Source organism: Nicotiana tabacum, chromosome 22, assembly GCF_000715075.1.
Source record: "Nicotiana tabacum cultivar K326 chromosome 22, ASM71507v2, whole genome shotgun sequence".
NCBI lineage: Eukaryota > Viridiplantae > Streptophyta > Magnoliopsida > Solanales > Solanaceae > Nicotiana > Nicotiana tabacum.
This window is the reverse complement of record NC_134101.1, coordinates 224,609,435-224,623,300: the sequence shown is the minus strand read 5'-3', so window position 1 is coordinate 224,623,300 and position 13,866 is coordinate 224,609,435. Positions and strand designations below refer to the sequence as shown.

The 13,866-nt window shown below is 35.9% G+C and overlaps 1 long non-coding RNA gene across 1 annotated transcript; it reads right to left on the bottom strand.

The window, feature by feature from the left end:
• Window positions 1-9,265: 9,265 nt before the first annotated feature.
• On the bottom strand, window positions 9,266-11,385 carry LOC142176461 (uncharacterized). Its single transcript, XR_012705086.1, has 2 exons — window positions 10,636-11,385; window positions 9,266-9,549 (listed from the first exon to the last, which is right to left on the bottom strand). It is a non-coding gene; the product is annotated as an uncharacterized LOC142176461 (long non-coding RNA).
• Between the last annotated feature and the right edge of the window lie 2,481 nt (window positions 11,386-13,866).

Sequence of the window (13,866 nt, the reverse complement as noted above, 5' to 3'; positions counted from 1 at the left end):
TTTCATTCCGATTACATGTACAAGTTATTATACCTGAAGTGAAGTTACTCAAGGCCTCAAACCGCCAAACGTCGTGCTAATGCCCAAAACGACCGATCGCTTTTGTTACATTCTCTCCCACTTAAATATATGTTCATCCTCGAACGTGCTAAGAACTACTTCAGAGTTGTCCAAAATCATTTTTTAACACCTCGTGCACCTACCCATGGCACCACAACCTAGTTGAGCATATTAGCTCGAGCTAGACCAAAGATCTTTCCTGCTACCTTAGGTAGCAAGCTTTAGAGCTAAATTCCAACATCCTGAGTTTCTCCAAGATACCAGATAGAACACACGAACATCATATTAATTACTAGACACTGAACCCAATATGACCATGCTTCTCATAACTCATTTGCCCACATAACTCATTTGCCCAAGGCAATCTCCCCCAAGCACAACGACTGAACTTTCTACTGACCCGAAGCCCTTAGTAAACCTCATAACTTATGTATGCCTTGTTCCAACTCTCGCAATACTGCCACGGTAGAAAAGATTTGTAGAAACTCATAACCATCTGCCAAATCACAAATAATGGATTCTTTCCTGCTAACAAAAAGCATTACTTCATTGTGAACTAGACAATGATATTTGCTCTTTAATATACCTTATCTAAATCCGATCGCACTGATCACAGGTCCAATAATCTCGCCTCACCGAGTATAAGTTGCTCAGGCTATAAGCTACCTCATACACTACCAAAAGTCTTATATGATGCCACAATGTGCCAACAAGCTACAAACTCGAATGTGATACATAAGGAAAAATGAACTCTGGAAATAACTACTCAACCCACATAACTAATTAGCCCTGGATTGTGCAATACCTCCGGAGATTGTACCCTTTGTATTGTATGATTTTGTTTTTGTTATATATAAAAATTAGCCCTGGGCGCTTGCCTAGAGGATTACCAAAAAAAGAATTATTAGAAAAAAAAATAAAAAAAATTAAACAACCGAAAAGATGTTATGAACCTTCCTCAAAAAATGAGAAACAAAACTCACAAGAATAGATATAGGGCTACTGCCCTAATGCGCATCCAAGTGCACGGTTAGGCCTTCAGGTGCGTGGGAGCGCACCCAGGGGTCATTTTTAAAGCCCTACTTCATCCCCCATACCCCAAAACACTAAAACATGCTCTAGAAAGGGAAGAGCTCAAGAACCTAACTATTTAAAGGTCCCTCCACCATCCAAGGTAAGATCTATTGGTGATTCTGAGTTAATTTCAATTCCCCAATACCTTATTAATATGGGTAAACCCTCCAAATCATTAGATATTCGATTGAGACATCATTGTTGAAAAACAAACCCTAGAACTTGAATTCAAGAAGATTGAGCGTCAAAAGATAATATCTTCACCCTCTAAATGATTATAGCATTGGATTAATGATCATAGACTCTAAGTTCATGAGATATGAGTTGATGAGTTTGATTTAAAAGCATGAAAGATTATTTGTTTGGGTTATTGATTGTTGATTATTGGTTAAGAATATTGTTTATCTTATGAGTGAAGAAGAATGATATTGATTATAAGAAATTTGAGATTTTAGAATTTATCTAGGAGTAAGAGAATGACTTGTTGGATGTACAAACACCATTAATGAGGGATATGAGGCTTTACGCCCATAAGGTGTTTGATAACATGCTTATGTGACCAAAACATGAGTATTATTGCTAATATGGAATCCCTTCGACTTGTATTGATAGATATTAAAGTTGAAAGGGTTGGCATATGTTATATTACGCTCGAGAGCATGAAGTTAAGGTATATGAGGCTAAATCTCTATATTTGGAAATGTTAATGATTCTCCTTACACTACCGTTTCTTTTACGATGTTACTAATTGCCTCAAAAATATAGTTAAGCCTTGTTCCTTGAATAGTTGCAGAACTTCTATTATCTAGCTTCATAAATCATTCATGACTTTCATTCGGAACATTGTAAGCTCAGTGAGTAATCAATATATACTTCGGTTAGATGCCCATGAGTCTCAGTTTAGATTTCTCAGCATGTCATAAACAATTAGAGTTTCAGTTTTCATAATTAGTTCAAGAATACATGTCTCAGTCTAGTCCTATTCAGTATTCCAATATCATGTAACTCAATATAATTCAGTATTTCAGCATCACATATTGCAGTATGATTCTAAGTTCTCGAATTTAGATCCCTGAATGTTAAACACATGTATTTGGGCCTGAGGTTGTAGTTTATATGTTTTATGCATATTTTGGCCTGAGGCCGTAGTTTATCCTTTATGCATGTTTGGACCTGAGGTCGTAGTTGATACTTTATGCATTTTTGGTCCTGAGGCTGTAGTTATGTCTACGTGAACTTGGGCCTGAGGCCGTAGCTTGTGCATATATATATTGGGCCCGAGGCCGTAGTTAAACAGGTTGTTTATCATTCAGAAAAGGGAGTATTCATATCCTTACTTTCATTGTTCTGTTCAGTTATCAGTTTTCAGTTATCATTTCAGTTATTAGTTATCATTACATTTATCAATTATTAGTTACCAGTTATTAGCTATTAGTTATCATTTCAGTTTCAGCTTCAACAGTTATCAGCTCAGTATCAGTTTCAGCATTTATAGTTCTTTGTTTCAGTTCCTTTACATACCAATGCAATTCAAATGTACGGACGTCCCTTTTGTTTGGGGCCTGCAATTCAAAGTGCTGCTCATGTTCTTCCCGACTGCGGGAGTACACCAAGATGTCTTCAATAAAAATAATAATAAATGAATCAAGATAAGGCTGGAATACACTATTCATCAGGTCCATAAATGTTGCTGGGGCATTGATCAGCCCAAATGACATCATGAGGAACTCATAGTGACCATACCGAGTCCTAAAGGCAGTCTTCAAAATATCCGAATCCCGAATCTTTAGTAGATGATAACCTGACTGCAAATCAATCTTGGAGAATACTTTGGCACCCTGTAGATGATCAAATAGGTCATTAATGCGTGGAAATGGACAATTGTTCTTCACTGTAACCTTGTTCAACTGACGATAGTCAATACACATGCACGTAGAACCATATTTCTTCTTCACAAACAAGACTAAAGAACCACATGGCGACACACTTGGACGAATAAATCCCTTATCAAGCACCTCTTGAAACTGCTCCTTTAACTTCTTTAGCTCTGTTGGGGCCATACGATATGGTGGAATAGAAATGGGCTGAGTTCCCGACAACAAGTCAATACTAAAATCGATATCCCTGTCAGGCAGCATTCGTGGAAGATCCGTTGGGACCATATTTTGAAAGTTTATCACTATCGACTAACTCAACGGTAAGAGTATCAGCACTGACATCCCCCACAAAGGCTAGATAGGCATCACACCCCTTCTCAACCATTCACTGAGCCTTTAGAAATAAGATAACCCTGCTAGGAACATAATCTAATGCACCCCTCCACTCTAGTCGTGGTAAACCTGGCATAGAAAGCGTCACTGTCTTGGCATGACAATAAAGAATAGCATGATAGAGCAACAACTAGTCCATGCCCAAGATAACATCAAAGTCTATCACACTATGTAACACGACCGATACACATAGCCTACAACAATAGAATCCCCTACAGGTGTGAACACATAAATAGTAGAACTTAAAAAATCATGAGATACATCCAAATACAGAGAAAAGTAATATGACACATATGAATAAGTAGATCCTGGATCAAATAAGACTCACGGATCTCTATAGAAAACCGGAACCACACCTGTAATGACTGATTCTGAAGCAACTACCTCTGTCTTACCCAAAAAAGCCTAGAATCTGGTCTAGCTTCCTCCTCTAGGGCGACCTCTACCCACTCGTCCCCCACCCCTAGCTAGATGTGCAGCTGGAGTGGCAACTGGGGTAGCAATCATGGTCTAAGAAGTCTCCGACCCAAATTGAATATGTGGAGCTTGAGTAATCTAAGAAGGTTCACCCCTTCTGATTTTGGGTCAGTCTCTCACCATGTGGCAGGTATCACCACACTCAAAGAAAGCTCTTGGTGGGCGTGGCGGCTGGGACTAGCTCGGGCCTGGTCGGCTGGACTAACCGCTGAAGGCACCCCGTAGAAGGTGCACTAGAAAGTGGTTGAGCAAAGTGTGCAAATTGAGAACTCGGAACAACCGGAGCACCACTAGAAGGAGGAAGCTTTGAATGAACTTGACGGCTCACATTGCCTTTACCATGACGAGCTATAGCTGCAGCATGACCACCACTAAATCATCCCGTACCACGAGGCCTCTTAGCCTCCCTATCATCTCTCTCACGGTCTCGCATACCCTCCAACCTTAGTGGAATCGCAACCACCTGCTGATACAGAGTATCTAACTCTAACTCCATAGCGATGCTGAATCTAATACCATGGTTGAGCCCCTCGATAAATAGGCGGACTCGCTCTCTAACTGTAGCAACCTAGGTAGGTGTATGCTTGAACAAATCACTAAATCGGACAGCATACTATGACACTATCATAGCACCATGGCGCAACTGCTTAAACTCATTGCGCCAAGCATCACGAAGGGTTTGAGCAACAAACTCTCTTAAGAAAAACTTTGAAAATCGATCCTACGTAAGCGAAGCTGCCTCTGCTAGGCTACTTACCTCATACGATCGCCACCACTGATATGTTTCTCCCTTTAGCTAGAATATAGTAAATGAAACCGCACTCGTCTCCACAACACCCATAGTGCAGAGAATATGGTGGCACTCTTTAAGAAAACCATGTGCATCTTTTGAAGACAAACCACTGCAAGCACGAGGGTTGTACTTCTTGAACCTCTCGATCCTAAGTTGCTCCTCCTCAGATGTTACTGCTCTAACCAAGAGCTAAACCGTAGCAACAAGCTATACCTGTATAACCTCTAGAACCTGATCAACCTGGACCCGCTTCTCTAAGTATAGGCCATGAGAGTCTTTGCTCCTCCCACAGCCTGAGATGTGGATGGTGCAAGTGGGATCAAACCCGCATGTGCTAAGATACTGAGCATGCTTAGGAACTGTGTGAAGGTCTCCTGAAGTGTTGAGGTGGCAATAGGTGCCTCAGATGACTATCCCCCGACTAGAGATATTGGTGGCTCCTCTGCCGCGGATCGGCTTGGTGCTCTAGCTGCACCACGTGCTCCTCATCGGCCTTCGCCCCGGCCTCTGCCCCGGCCTCTCTGGGCTCTAGCAGGGGTCACGGGTGGCTGATCGACAGATCCAGCAGTGTGTGTCTCACTATCTGTGAGAGAATAGAAAGTCAAAGATTTAGTTTTAAAAATCAACCAATTCGAACTATAAGGAATCAAAGAAGTGAAGTTTTCCTAACAGTTTTGTATCTTCTCGAAGATAAGTACAGACGTATCTGTACCAATATGCAAGACTCTACTAAACCTGTTATGACTCGTAACACCTATAAACCTATAGTTCTGTTACAAACTTGTCACGATCCCAATTTTCCTCCGTAGGATATCATGATGGAACCTAGTCTCTACGACTAGGTAAGACTAACAAATAATAATAACTGAACATATACAATTAACAAGTTACTAAAAATGACTGAATAATAGATAAAGCACTTTCGAAAGTATAGTCTCACAATAGACACTCCAAAACCGGTGGAACTGAGTCATAAGCTCTATAGAATAATAATTAGGATAGCTACTACATCACTGTCTGAAATGACTACAACAGTAAACAAAAAAAAGGAAGGTGACTCTGAGGCCTGCGAACATTGAGCAGTTATACCTTGAAGTCTCCCAAGCAGTAGCTACAACAACCTCTAACGACCGGCGTGAGGAGACGTACCTAGATCTGCATAAGAAAATTTCAGAAGCATAGTATGAGTATATCACAACGGTACCCTATAAGTATCAAGCCTAACCTCAGTAGAGTAGTAACGAGGCCAGGTCAAGACACCTACTAGGATATAAAATAGACAGTATGAAAATATAATACGGATGTGTAATGGAAAATAAAGAGACAACTGAAATAAAGCTAGGATAATTGCATGACTAGTACCGGAAAACAACAATGGAAATAGCATAATGCGACTAAAGGGCTACAATGAACAAACAACAACTACTAGAACAATAAAGAATGAAGCAACAAGAATATTCTCACCAAAACACTTTGCAACATGAAATAAACAACAAGAATCACAATGAGGTACCACCTCGTGCATAATGAAATCAAAATCGAGGTACCGCCTCGTATAATCAAGAGTCACAATCGAGGTACTGCCTCATATTTACATTTCTCAATTTCAATCATAATGTTTCCTTATATTGCCGCATGAGGCTTACATTTGAAAATAGGTTTTGAAAATATTTTTCCCGAAATAGTTGCACGCACTTTACCCACCTTATGATGCTGCATGGCTTCACGTAGTTCCCCTACAAGTAACACGTATATAAGTCCCCCTTACACCGCCACATAGTCAACCTCAATCCTTATATTGCCGCATGCGCATCAATATCATATCACAATAACAATTCATATCACAAGTGCCCATATATCACAACTTGACCACAACAACAATGTCAATATTTTCACAGCAGTAGTCCATGGATCCACCACAATGTATACAAGAATACCAACAACAACAGTAGATGAAAAATGCTAAATAAGATAGATGTTTCAACAATAACCAACATTGCCTCAACATATTAATGACTTTCACAACTTCAACACCAAATAACTCAACAATGAGAGAAATTATGTATAAACACAATATTAAATAAGACTAACTCACAATTAAAGATATAATATTAAACAATGAGTCTCAAATAATGGAATCAACAAGTAAAGGGATAACATGAACAATTACTTCAAGTAACGAAAATCAAAAAGGAAAGAGATAACATGAATAATAACTTAAAACAGTGATAATTAACAATGAAGAGATGCCATGTAACAATAAAGGAGGAACAAGTTCAACTAAAGCAAGGGGTCAATTTAGCAAGTAGGATGCAGAACAAATACTAAGCAAGTCAACTAAAATTTAAGGATAGTCTAACACAATTAAGGATATATTGACTATGAGAATCTAGAACATAATATGACATTTCAGTTAAAGCATGGAAATAGTCTAAGTAGCCTAAACCGATCAAAATACCATGTACAACCCGTGTACCCACTCATCACCTTTCAAATACGGATTTCACTTAGCACAATTGGATCAAACAATATCAATCCTAAGCGGTAGTTCGCCTCTGCACGGCTCAAATCTAAACAAAATCGACTCAATATCATCAAACAATGCAAGGCAATTCAACTACAATAGATAAAGTAAAGATCTTTACACTTTTTTCAAAGTTAACAAAAGTTAACTTGGAGCTCATTCGGTCAAATTTCGGGTCCAATGGTAGATTCTATCTACCCACGATCCCGCGAGTTCATATATGTGATTAGTTTCAAATTTTGAGTCCAAATTGACTCTCAAAATTTAGTTTCTTATTTTTCAAAAACTTGACAAAGTTTCACAAATTTTTACTTTGATTCACATGATTTTGATGTCAAAATCTAAGATATGTTGATGAAATATGATTAGAAATAGATTAGAATCACATACCCCCTCTCCAAATTACCTAATACCGAGTCTAGGGTCCAAAAATGAGAGGATGAGAGATAAATCCCGACTTTCAGCCTTTATATTCAGCTGCATATATTAGAATTGTGAACCCTCGCAATTGCAAGGAAAGCCTTGAAAATGCGGTACTGAAGGCTTGGGAAGCTCTTTACAAATACGAAGATGGGATCACATTTGCGACCCCTGCTGCCCTCGCAATTTGCGACAAAATCATCACAAATGCGAACCTAACCCGGCCCAGAAATCCTTTGCAAATGCGATCAAGGCTTCGCATTTGCGATTCCTGAAGTCCCCTGCTATGGTCGCAAATGCGACTCTGGTGCTCGCAATTGCGACACCAGAGGGCACCAAACACCAAGTTCCATTTTCAGTTAAAAAACAATCCGAAACATGTCTGAAACTCATCTGAACAATTAGGACTCCAAATCAAACATCCACACAAGTCTAAGAATATTATACAAATTGGCTCGCGCGATCAAAACACAAAAATAACATCTAAAACTACGAATTTAACTCTAAAACGCATGAATTTCAAATAAATTTTCAAGAACTTCTAGAATTACAACTAGATGTCCAAATCCTATCCAATCAACTTCAAACGACATCAAATTTGCAGACAAGTTCTAAATGCAATAAAGGACCTATTCCAAGTCCCAAAATTAAATTTCGAGTTTGATAGCTATAAATCGACCTACAATCGAACGCTTTAACTTTAAATTGCCAAATTTCAGCAAATCAACACATATCAAACTACAGATTTTCAAAAAATCAATTTTGGGCATATGTCCAAGGCTGAAATCACGATACGAAGCTATTGGAGCTATACAAATACAGTTTCAGGGTTGTTTTCACAAAAGTCTAGTTTGGTCAACATTTAAAATTAAAGCTTCTAAGTCAAGAATCAACAGTCCAAATCAACAGAAAGCTTCCGAGAATGAAACTAACCAACCCCGCAAGTTATAAAAGCATAAACACACATGTGTGAAGCAATAAAAAGATGATGGGGTACAATTATACAAACGACGGATCAGATCGCTGTAACATCAAAAGGAAAAATGGAGCGGAAATATATAAAACGACCGATCGGATTGTTACACTTAATAACTCTTGAAATTCAATTTTGAAGTAAGGATGATATTGCCTGCAAAGAGGAGATGTGAAAAAGCAAAGGTAGTTGGAGAGGTTTTTGATAGTAGCCTATAAGTGGTAGTCAACTACCATATAAGGATAATAAGGAGATAGAGAATCCTCTTGGCGAATTCCTATAGATGAGCTGGTATTGGTGCCATAAATCAGGACAGATATATTGTTAGTGGTGACACATGACATAATAAGTGGGCGTTTAGACATAAAAACTATGAAATTTCGGAAAAAAGTAAATTTTTTTAAATGAAAATGGTATTTAAAAATTAGCATTGTGTTTGGACATGAATATAATTTGGAGTTTTTTGAATTTTTGTGAGTGATTTGAAGTGAAAATTTTGAAAAATAACTTCTTGGAGTTTTTAAATTTTTAAAAAATTTCAAAATTCAACTTCAAGTGAAAGTTAAAATTTTCATGACCAAACATTGATCTCGAAAAAAAACTAAACCTTTTCCAAAAAAGTGAATTTTTTTAATGTGAAAATTGGGAAAAAATAATGAATGAAAGTACACTCAAGCTTGTCAAATTTGTTTGAAAGAATTACAAGAAAATACACATGACTTCACACCATAACAAAAAATGGCCCATGTTTTTAAGTTTTACCTGACCTAGCCCATATTGTACATATTTTGAAAGCACTAGCGAATTCAAAATCTGTGTTCTTACAATCATTGCTTCTAAAAACTATGGAGTTAAAGCTGTATTGTCACAACCATTGCTTTCACTCTCTCTTCTTCTCACATCTTCTACATATGCTTCAAGGGGTCGTCCGTCATTGCTGCTTCTCTCCCTGTGTCAACTGATTACAATATAAAAAAATTAAAAACTAGAAGTCCACCATTGAAGGCCATTCAAAGCTTTGCTTTCGAAAATAGGATTTTTTGTGTTCGTTAGTTGTTTGGATTGGGTATTGTTTCAATTGATTGAAAATATCAAAAGCAGTTTAAAATTTAATTTGAAGTGATTTGGAGTGGATTTGAGTTAAATTTCAGAAAAGACATAAGGAAGAAGACGAAGTCAATTTTTTGTGTAATTATGTATAATCTTGTATAATAGAGTATATGAGTGTATAGACACATCTTATACATTTTATACACCTTTACACAAGCGTCTGTGGACGAACTTCTTCCATGATTTTCAGTTGCAATTCTTTTCAAAACCAGTCCAAATCTCCATTAAATGACCTCAAATTTTATATACAACCTCCTTATACTATTTCTAACAAACCTAAATAACTCTCACTCCAAATGGTTTTTAAAATAAAATTTGGAAATTAAATCCAAGTATTTAAGCTTGTTAGAGATATAATTTTCACTATCCAAATGGTTTTGGTTTGTTGAACTAATAATTGAGTCACAGTTAATGATTAGAAAATTAACTTAAAAGCGTGAACAATCTATTTTAAAAATTAAATAGTAATTTCGAGAAGGCAGAAAACATAGGCGACCCCCTAAACTTGACCATATTTTTAATTTAGATACCTAAACTAAGGATAGTTCCTATTGAACACCTAAAGTGAAGACAAATTGTGTCAATTAGACACAAAATTCACTGCTCCAAACAACAAAGATGTGTGTATATCACTCGCTCCTGATATGTCATACTTAGCCAATAATAGTAAAACACGTGAAAGAAGAAGTAAAATGGAAAAAATAAGAAAAGAAAAGAAAACGAAAACAATGATGGAAAATTGAAAACACTCCTCTGTTTAACCTATCCTTCCCCAAAATTCAGTAGATTGTTATACTTTTTTACACTTTTCTCCCAGTGATAACTTTGATTAAAAATTTATGTGTACCAACAATGCAAATTCGAGCATAAACAATAAATTATTTGAAATCATCAAAATTTTCTCAGGGAAATTCTTGTTCATCACCATTAGGACCTTATAACAAAAACACAAAGCTCAAATTTTCAGAGAGAACCCATCTCGCTCTTCATGCTCTTCTTCTTTTTTTTTTTTTTAAATCTAATAATAGTAATGTTTTGGGTTGAAGTATTGGATCTTATTTTGGTGGTAGAGGTGGTGGCAGGTTATTTGAGATTGTAATGATTTTGGTGGTGGAGGTGGAGACCTAGAAGTGATGGTCTCATGGTGGTACTGTGGTGCTAATGCGACACAGTAGGGGAGGACAATAATAGAAGAAAATGGAAGTAAATCTGTTCTGCCGTCTTCTGATTGAATATTAAGTGACAAAATTGACTATAAATTTTTGGTAACTAGAATTGAATTTGAAAGGTAGAGTTGGTAGTACAGTGATAGAGCAACAGCTGTGGTGGGGGAGATGATGGCAATTGAAAGTAGGAAGAATTATATTGAAGAAAAATTGCAAAAAAAAAAGGAAAAAAAATCTCACGCACCTCAACAGTGGCGTGCTAGGCACACTGTGCCATGTTAGCACCATGTGTCTAATTGGCATAATTTGTCTTCACGTTAGGTGTTTGATATGAACTATCCTTATTTTAGGTGTCTAGGTGAAAAATATGGCCAAGTTTAGGGGGTCACCTATGTATTCTACCTTTCGAGAACCTATTGGAGTTGAATGTTGAGTATTAGCCTATTATTTTTGGGCTAATTGATTGTAAATTGAAGAGAAACTTTCAGAAACCACTATGTTTTAGTGGTTATTAGCTAGTTGTAGCAATCATTTACTATATTACTTCCTATAGCTATGTTTTTAATTTTTTTAGAGTGTATTTGATGCATTTAAGCTACTGTATTCATGAATACAATAGCATTTCTAGGCGTGAAATAGGGGATTACAACAGTTTTTAAACGGAAAGTGAATCAATTAACATAATAAACACCTAATATAACTCAATAAACTTAATTATAACACATAAATTTTGTATTTCCAGTTATAAAAAAGATTCCCAACCGAAAAATACCCCAAAAACATAGCAATCTTCAGAGAGATTATATAATTACATTGAATATAGTTAAATACATAAAAATACATCGAATACATGAAGTATAGTAGGTCATCTATAGTGCAAGAATATATGAATACATACTGCAAATACATTTGAATGCATATATACATCTGAATACATAAATTATATTAATTAAAAAATTATATGAATACATTCAACGAAATATAGCAAGACAGTGAATATAATGAGATACATGGAATACAACGAGATACATGAAAATACAACGAGATACATTGAAATACACTTAAAAAAAGTAAGAAAAAATCTTCAAATTGCTCAGCCCCAAACTCTGTCGTCTTTGTTCAAGAACAACCCTAATGTCATCTCGTCGAGTTGCAGCCCTAACCAAACATCTTTTGCACCACAAATACTATTTCATCGGCTTCAAATAACCAAAGCCCAAACTAAATAAAACTTGAGTCCAATGTTTGGCAGTAACCTAATTTCCGCCGTCAAAAACCAACGAATGTGAAACCAAACTTTGCCATTTTTCCTTTTCTTTTAACAAATAATTAGCCGCATCATGGGGAAACAGAATCAATAAGGTAAGCAAATAGAAATTCAACTCTGGCGCTGCAAACATGATGTCCTCAAAATCGCCAAATTCAATACAAGGAACTACCATCGACGGAGGAATTGATGAGAGAGAATCCATGAGTTTGTATTTATGAGGAAAATTGGCGTTGAAAGAGAGGGTGGAGAAAAATCTGAAAGAATGAGAGAGAAAATAATACAAAGCGGATTTTATAGCTTAAGGGTAGAAGGTGACTATAGATAGATATTTGGTTATAAAAATCAAAATGTAGTTATGGAATATAATTTTTTAAAATGGTATTTATCTAAAATAAATAAGGTATCAACCTTTGCTATAGGATGTAAAATTTCCTGAATTGAAATATGAGCTATAAAATTGAAAAGTAGGGAGCACAGTTGTTCTAATATGAAAATTTTCCAATTTTTTTTTCATGTCTAACTTAAAAGCTTGTGTCGGCTTGTTTGCCATGCATATTCTTGAAATGTGTAAATTATGTAAAAAAGAAAAATCCTCTTTATTATGGCAAAATAGCTTATTGTACATTCTTAGACCGGAACAATTTGGAGACTTCTGTGGATTAGAGGAATTCATCAAAGCTAAAAGAAAGGTGCAAGCAGAAATTTTATTTTGTTTTAAATAACATACATCAAATAAAAAAGTAATGACAAATTTTATCAATAACATGTATGAGAAAATACTAATTTAAACAAAATAAAATCATTATTTGATGAAAATTGAATATTTAAATATATAAATGAAAATCTTATGTTTGATAATTCTTTTAAACTATCTGAAATTCAAATTATATATCAATCAAAACAATTTTTGTAACAAAATCCAATAAAAAAGTTTATTCGACATAAATTTGTCTTATAATCAAGATTATCCAAACAAAACATCGACATCAAAACTTGTTCAGATTTGAATGCACTAAGTATTCGAGTATTTGAACTAATTGCAAAATATCAAATTTTAGCTAAAGTACAAACGTTGAAAAATTATTTCTAATAACTATAACTATATATATAACTCTCAAGCATTTTTCTTCCTCCCATTTGCTGAAGTGCAAGTTCCACACGCATACTTCCATTTATGTGTTCCCTTTTTGGGATTTTATCTCTTTGAAAATCAAAATTATAAATATGAAATAATTTTGTCCGATATCAAATGTCTTGCTTTTAAAACTCCATGAGCACGTTTGAATCTATTTTATTCATACCCAATCCTATACCCATGCATAAGGAAAGTCAAACCGAAAATTAATCGGAAATTGAATGGGAAAACTGAAGGATGAGAGGCTCACAGTTCTCCCACTTTCCCGTAGCCTATCTAAACTTTTAAGTAACATAGGGGGAAACCTGCCAAACTTTTTAATATTACAAAAAGATAGAAGGTGGAGAGAGGAGTTAGAAAATAAAGGGAAGAGAAATATGATACAAGATATAAATTTATGATAAATTGATAATTAATAATGTAGCAACCAATACATTAAATTGAGGATTGGTTTCAAATGCAATTGAATTACATGTATTATTAATTTAAATTAATACTTACTTAAGGTAATTATAGTTGTCACGATCCGGATTTCCCACATTCGGGAGTCGTGATGACGCCTACTAATGTGAGCAAGGCAAGCCAATCCTTAAC